The 8,560-nt window shown below is 44.3% G+C and overlaps 1 long non-coding RNA gene across 1 annotated transcript in view; it reads right to left on the reverse strand.

Annotated features, from left to right (window-relative positions):
• Positions 1–8,299, reverse strand: part of LOC147032144 (uncharacterized) — a 51,021-nt gene extending 42,722 nt beyond the window's left edge. The window contains exon 1 of the long non-coding RNA XR_015051967.1: positions 8,231–8,299. This is a non-coding gene — a long non-coding RNA (uncharacterized LOC147032144). The remainder of the gene's footprint in view (positions 1–8,230) is intronic.
• Positions 8,300–8,560: the final 261 nt, after the last annotated feature.

Genomic DNA, 8,560 nt, shown 5'->3' on the forward strand with positions numbered 1-8,560 from the left:
TTCTTCGTTACCCGATTTGAACGAAACTTGATACTGCACACCACAGGCTAATGGTGGGTAAGGTGGCCCTAAAATGTTTGCACTATCGTGTACCGTTTTGGCTGTATTTCAGGAACACACACATATATATATATATATATATATATATATATATATATATATATATATATATATATATATATATATATATATATATATATGTAGCCTGGTGTTGGCGCAGTGGTTAGGGCAGCGGCTTGGGATCCAAAAGGTCCTGAGTTCAAGCCCCGTTGGGCCACTGAATTAATACACCAGGGGGTTGATTCAGCCTATCATCCTTCCGAGGTCGGCGAAGTGAGTACCAGTGTACTGGGCCGGTGTATACCCTGGTTAAAATAGGTGTACCATATCCCTGTGTTTCGTAAGAGGCGAGCAGGGTTGCCTCAGGAAGGGCATCCGGCGTAAAACATGTGCCAATCACTATGCGGATGATCCGCTGTGGTGACCCTAAACAGGAGCAGCCGAAAGAAGAAGAAGAAGAGATATATAAATATATATATATATATATATATATATATATATATATATATATATATATATATATATATATATAAATATATATACATATACAGCTCTGAAAAAAGATAAGAGACCACTCCAAAAAAAATTTAAATCAGCATCTCTACATGTATGGCAGCCATTCCATTCCATTGTCTGTTGAATTCCAACACAGCACACCTCATTCTACTTAGTGAGGTACTCATTAGGTGATCACCTGAACCAAATCTTATTTAACAAGGAAAAGTAGAAAAACCACTGCTGTGGTCATCACTATCCTCTTGCACTAGGATCAGCTGGATGGCAAAAACAGTGCAAGTAGTACCTCAAAAGTAATTGGAATCAAAAAAATAACTATTGACCATGCCAAAAGAGTTGAAAAGAAAAGTTTTGAGTGAGGAAAAGACGGGTTCAATTCTGACTTTACTGGCAGAGGTATACAGTGAGTGTCACGTTGCTTCCATCCTTAAAATTTCAAAGACGGCGGTTCATAAGAACAAGGTCAAGCAGCAGATATTGGGGACAACAAAGCTACAGACTGGCAGAGGGCGAAAACGACTTTCCATTGACCGGGATGACCGCCAACTGATTCGAATGTCACTCAACAACCGTAGAATGACATCAAGTGACCAACAAAAAGAATGGCAAATGGCAGCTGGGGTGAAGTGCATGACGAGGACGGTTCGAAACAGGCGCCTAGGGGCAGGGCTGAAGTCGTGCAAAGCTAGAAAAAAAGCCCTTCATCAATGAGAAGCAAAGAAGAGCCAGGCTGAGGTTTGCAAAAGACCATGAAAATTGGATGGTAGAGGACTGGAGTAAGGTCATCTTCTCTGATGAGTCCAATTTTCAGCTTTGCCCAACACCTGGTCGTCTAATGGTTAGACGGAGACCTGGAGAGGCCTACAAGCCACAGTGTCTCACACCCACTGTGAAATTTGGTGGAGGATCGGTCATGATCTGGGGTGCTTCAGCAAGGCTGGAATCGGGAAGATTTGTCTTTGTGAAGGACTCATGAATCAAGCCACGTACAAGGTTGTCCTGGAAGAACACTTGCTTCCTTCTGCTCTGACAATGTTCCCCAACTCTGAGGATTGGTTTTTCCAGCAGGACAATGCTCCATGCCCCACAGCCAGGTCAATCAAGGTGTGGATGGAGGACCATCAGATCAAGACCCTGTCATGGCCAGCCCAATCTCCAGACCTGAACCCCATTGAAAACCTCTGGAATGTGATCAAGAGGAAGATGGATGGTCACAAGCCATCAAACAAAGCCGAGCTGCTTGAATTTTTGTGCCAAGAGTGGCATAAAGTCACCCAACAGAAATGTGAAAGACTTGTGGAGAGCATACAAAGACGCATGAAAGCTGTGATTGAAAATCAGGGTTATTCCACAAAATATTGATTTCTGAACTCTTCCTAAGTTAAAACATTAGTATTGTGTTGTTTAAAAATGAATAGGAACTTGTTTTGTTTGTATTATTTGAGGTCTGAAAACACTGAATCTTTGTTGTTATTTTGACCAGTTGTCATTTTCTGCAAATAAATGCTCCAAATGACAATATTTTTATTCGGAATTTGGGAGAAATGTCAGTAGTTTATAGAATAAAACAAAAATGTTCATTTTACTCAAACACATACCTATAAATAGTAAAACCAGAAAAACTGATAATTTTGCATTGGTCTCTTAATTTTTTCCAGAGCTGCGTATATATATATATATATATATATATATATATATATATATATATATATATATATATATATATATATATATATATATATATATACATATACAGTATATACATATACATTGTTACAAATTCGCGCCCGCCGGCGTGCGATCGGCTGCTTTACACGAATAGCAACCGCGTCGCCCACCGGACGGGCAATTCAGTCGTGACTTTCCGGAGCTAATGCCAGAAACCAGTCACGGGTGGGTTTCCAATCCCCACCACGGCCGAGCCAATTGTCTACCCGCCGAATTCGATATACCTAAGTACCTGCGCGGGGAGCTGACCAGGCAGCCGTACCTCAACGCATGTCGGCTTGGGACACGAACCGCTTAAGCGGTCCGTTCCATTCTGTAGTGATAACCGAGCAGGTATTATCACCGACCTTGCCGGATCCGATTCTATTTAATGGGTGTTTGAAACCCCACTATTTATTCCGCGATGCAAGATGGCATTTCAATGTGGGGAAAGGAAGACGCGATGAACAGGGTACATTTGAACAAAGCACATTTATTTTACACATGCACGTATGTACAGCCAAGACGTATGCATATACAGTCAATCATGCAGGCAAACAAAAGCAGGGGAAAGCACTACAACCGAATATGGTTATTATTAATGTCGTCACTTAACAGTTTTTACTTGTCAGGACACGGCGCCACAAGATTCACTCAAAAGGAAGGAAAGGGCCACTCTCATAGACGAGAGTGGCAGACAGGGTCCGTGGACCTTTAAAGTGCGTGAGCCTTGGTTGACCGAATCGGCTAGCGAGACTGATGCAGCTTACCCGCACCCTGGTGGTGCGACGATGGGCAGGTCACGATGTCTGCTCCCCACGGCCAGCAGGACAGCCGTGCCTGATTGCGGCCTTGCGACGATGGGCAGTTCGTGTCGTCTGTTTCCCATGGCCACTAGGACAGCCGCGCGTGATTGCGGCCTTGCCAAGGCGAGGTGATCCGGGCCCCGGCCGGCAACGCGGTTTGAGAGGAACGAACGGGTCTTTTAGTGCTCTGTCAGAGTTGATGCTCGATAAGAGTTGATGCTCTTATGACCCCATCCGCTACTCAGTGATGCACGAACTGTGCAGAGGTCCGATCACCTCGGACTGCCTTGGCGCTGGCAAGCTCTCCCCGGCTGTGGTCTCCACGCAGCTCCTTGGCTTTCCCTGACTGACTCTCTCCAGACTTCGGGCTCCACTCGGCTCTCCGACCCCTCCAGACTGCCTCGGAGCTCCACTCTGCTCGCCCTTATATAGGGCCGGGGGACGAGATTTGGCCTTTGCTCTCTGACCCTTGACCCCGCGCGGAAAGCGGACGTGGTAGAGATCACCGGCCCTCTGGATCCGATTCTCCGAGAGCGTAGCTTCCCTACAGAGCGGACGTGGTAGAAATCAACACCCTTCGACCCCCACAGGCCCCACCCCTTTCACTCCTGTGATCCGTCTTTTGAGGCGAAGCTTCCACACAGAGCGGACGTGGTAGAAATCACCAGACTTGCACGGCGAGCGAACCCTTGCCTCTGCCTGCAGCGATGCCGTTTGATCGGATCCCGCCACTGCTGGCACAAAGATGGCGTCATTTCGGGGACGAAGATGAGGCGATGTTTGTGGTGTGGAGTTGTTGGCGGTTGTGGAGGTAAAGGGGCGAAGGTGGTGGTGGTTTGGTTGTGGTCGTTTGGGAACGATGTTAGTGGTAGAGATTTGGTTGTGGTGGGCGGTAGAGGCGATCGTGGTTGCAGTGATGGTGGCGTGGTTGGCATTGTGGTTAAGGGGAGCGATGTTATGTGTGGTGATTTGGTTGTTGAGGTATGGTTGGTCCAAAATAACGATAGCAACAGAAAAACCTACCTCAAAGGGTCACAGCCCATTAAACAACGTTGGGGAAATCTAAATGAACACAGACTTATCAATCTAACTGAACTAAGGACCCTTTATGGTGTTCTGCGAATTTCCACAGCCGTAACACTATACATGTATATATGTATGTGTATATATATATATATATATATATATATATATATATATATATATATATATATATATATATATATATATATATATATATACACATACACACAAGATGAGAGTTTTAGTAACATATATAGATAGATTGTATCCTTTGCATGTACAACAATTAAAACATATGCGTTTGATATTACTGGACTGTTCATTGGAGTTTCCAGGGAATTACAAGAATGGTTTTGCAAACCGGAAGATCTACAAGATTACCTTCACCACATATACATCTTCATACAACTTCTGCTCTCAAAATTTTCAAATGCATCAGAAATAAATGTTTGGGTGGAAGGAACAACAAAACAACCAACTTTACAACCTACACCACTCGATCTGCCTCCATAAACGTCCTCCAAATCCAAGTCGAGCCTTTCACTACTACCTGAGCCACTTTCTCACATATCTTCCATCTTGCCATCACAAACACTCAAAGTTGAGCCAAAAGAGCCAAAAAGAAGTTAACAAATATGTTTTCTTCACCGCACCTCAAATGGCTGACAATATACTCACCAAGCCTTCTTCCTCCACTGACTTCTGGCTCAATTTACTCGTACCTTCCCCTCTCACTCTCATGCAACTCTTCATGTTTTCCTCTTAAGGATCTGATAATTGTCCCCCAATATGATCTGTCTTGTTGCATCTGACCAGATGACAATGTTAAGGTTTAACCTTGTCATGCAGATCTCTTACAGGATTACCAACTGCTGCTTAAAACAGTCCACTACTTGCCTATCATGAGCATTTGCAAAACTTCTTCCCTCAATTCTTTCCTTTCATCCTCTCAGAACCTGGCCCTCTCTGTAACAAACAGCACCTCTTCACCACCAACCTCCTACTACCTATCCTCTCTTTGCTCTCTCCACTTCATCACTTCTATCTGCACCATCTTCCATAACCACCTATTGCACAGCCTCCATCTTCCAAACTCGCACTTGAACATGCCATCACCTAACCTATCCCTTCCTGCTGGTAATAGGACTGAGCATTCCCCAACCTCCACACCAAAAGCAGCACTCCTCTTGCCCCAACCACCACACCCTCAAGTTTGCTGGCAATCAAAGCACATGATATGCTGTCCACAATAGGAAACTCAACACTACACTGCTAACAATAATTGTATGGTACTAGTCAGAAAATATATTTCTCATCAAATATTGCGAAGCTTCTTCTTTACTTCATCTACCCTTTCCATATCATTCAACTTCATGGTATACCATCTTTGCAAGCTCTTTCACGAGAGTCTCTGGCACCAAGTAAAAAAGACAAAAAAATGGCATAGCCCCGCTGTTTTAGTAATTTTGCTGAATGGAGTTAAAGGGCGAGCCCATATTTATGTACAACTAAAATTGCCACCAGTCTGCCAGTCAGCCATCTTTGATCAGATCACAAAATATAGTGAGAGGCACATGTACATCAGCATGTACTGTGCTTTTGCCAAGTTTGAACAAAATTGGACCATGCATGCCTGAAAATGGTTGGGGACACAGTTGAGTAACAAAATGGCCACCGTCCACCATCTTGGATCTGATCTCGATAAAAGATCATGTGCACATGTAAGTTATCATTCCATATCTTTGTGCCAAGTTTGAAGAACAGCGGTGAAAGCACATCTGAAAAATAGTTGAGGAAGTGTTCAACATTGGGTTTTTTTTTAAAGCAAAAATGGCCACCAGTCGGCCATCTTGGATCTGATCTCAAAAAAAAAAAAAGATTCACAAATGTAAACCATCATTCTCTATCTGTTTTCCAAGTTTGAACAAGATTAGTAAATGCATGTCCAAGAAATGGTTGAGGACATGTCAACACCTTGTTTTTTTTCAACGAAAATGGCCACCAGTCGGCCATCTTGGATCTGATCTCGAAAAAAAATGACATGGATTGCATATGTAAACCATGATTTGTTATCCGTGTGCCAAGTTTGAACAACATTGGTTAATGCATGTCCGAGAAATGGTTGAGGGCATGTTCAACATTGGGTTTTTGACAACTATGACATGTTTTTTTTTCTATGACATTTTTTTTCAGAGTCATTACATGACTCCAATATTTTGTCATCAATGATCTCTCCGACTCTCTGGAAAATCCTCTTTATCTCTTTGCTGATAACTCCACCCTCTGCCGTACCATCTGTCATCCCTCAGATTGGCAAGCAGCAGCTTCTTTGCTCACTGCAGATCTGGGTAAAATCACAAACTGGTCCAACACGTGAAACATGTCTTTCAATCCGGACAAATCTCACACTCTCACGAGTCCTCTCTGAAAGGACCGTTTGGAAACACCCCCCATACACTTTCTCAACAATCCTCTGGAAGAATTCCTTTCTTTCCAAGCTTCTGGGTCTCACTATCTGCCATGATCTTTCATGGGAATGCCACATTTCCAACCTGGCCTCCAAAGCCAGTGGCCGACTGGGAATCCTCCATCATGCAAAGTCCTTTCTTGGCCCACCTGAGCTCCTGACCGCATACAAACCTTTCGTACGCAGCCTGATGGAGTACTGCTCTCCCGTCTGGACTGGTGCTCCTGCCTCCCACCTTTCTTGGCTTTACGCTGTGGAAACCAAGGCATTTCGGTTCATTGGCATCTCCCGCGATAAGGCTGTCTTTGGGCCTCTCACTCTCTCACCGCAGGCAGGTTGGTGGTCTTTCTGTTTCTACAGTCTCCTCTCTGATCTCGCCCCCCCTCCCCCTTGCTTTGTCTGTGATTTGCCCCCACCATACTTCCGCAGGGTGCTCAAGGTCCGCCAACAACCCCTTCTGGTAAAACTACCAAAATCACGAATCACTGCTCACCTTCACTCTTTCATTCCTCATTTTTCCCGCCTTTGGAATAAACTCCCTCACTCTGTTCAATCGCATTCTTCCCTCCAGGCCTTCAAAACAGCTGTTCACCACCACCTCTTATCATCCCCCATCCAAATCCTCGATCTTTTCTACCCTTATTAATCCACCCCAAACCCACTTCCTTCATATTCCCTGCTTTCCTTCCTGAAAGTCCCTGTAATGTCCATTTTGTACACCTCGTTTTCCCTGCTCCATCCCTCTCCCTTTCACAGATCTCCTCATATCTCTGTTCCTCACTGTTTTGGCCTTCCACTCACTCCCGCTCCTCTTGTCTCATTCCCCCCTCGCTGCGCTTTGTGTTAGCTCTCATACGAGCCTCGACAAAGTATACAAAAAAAAAAAAAAAACTAAAACAACCTCCAGTCAGCCATCTTGGACCTTATCTCAAAAAAAAAGACGTGCATATGTAAGCCATCGTTCCTTATCTGTGTGCTAAGTTTAAACAACATCGTTAAATGCATGTCCGAGAAATGGATGAGGACATGTTCGACACAGGGCGGGGTTTTTCTTACAACTAAAATGGCTGTGAGTCGGCCATCTTGGATACATCCATCCATCCATCCATCCATCAGGACCATACTCTGTGCAGAGTGTTGGTGCCGTCAAAGCAGTCTCCTTGGCTTTTGGGTACAATCCTGGATGGGTCGCCACTCCAACACAGGATACCAGCAAGCTGCCACTCATTTTGCCGACCACGGAAGGATGACAGGCAGAGTCAACCCCATCTGGTATAAATTCAACAGCCAAGTGGGATTTGAACTCAGGATCCTGGGATCCCAAGCCCACAGCCCTAACCATTAAGCCAATACCAGGCATACCATCTTGGATCTGATGTTGAAAAGAAATTACAGACATGTGTTTTCCATCATGTGTTGTCTTTTTGCAAAGTGAGAATAAAATCGGTCCATCCATGTCTGAGATATGGTTGTGGGTGCACGGATGCACACAAAAATTGAGACCAAATCCATAAGCCACCATTTGGATTAATTCCAACGGGGTCTAATAATTGTGCAAACTCCCCTCCCAGCACAAATCTTTGAAAGCGATCAACCATGCAAATACTCTTCAACTTCTTTATCTTGTTCAAACACTCCTCAACTTCCTTACCTTGAATCCCATCCTCGCCCAATGCATAAACCTTTCCACTCCAACACCATTCCTGCTGCATCAGAGAAATGTAAAATAACTGCAAGACATCCATAAATGCAAACACTGAGGGCAAAATCTCACCATGGGCCAGCTCTACCACTATCCCATATCCACTTGCAGGAGATAATAGCAACTGCATAACCACATCAACTATAATAAATTGAGGTTGTGTGGCTGTAGCTATGTCTCCTATATTCACTTGTTGATTGGTCACAGCACTGACCAGTTTGGTGTGCCCGTTTTTCCCTCCACTCTTCTAATGGTCACAGCACTGATCAATTGTGTGAC

This window comes from Eptatretus burgeri, chromosome 2, assembly GCF_056783735.1.
Source record: "Eptatretus burgeri isolate ZD-2024b chromosome 2, Ebu_testis_v1, whole genome shotgun sequence".
NCBI classification, from domain to species: Eukaryota; Metazoa; Chordata; class Myxini; order Myxiniformes; family Myxinidae; genus Eptatretus; species Eptatretus burgeri.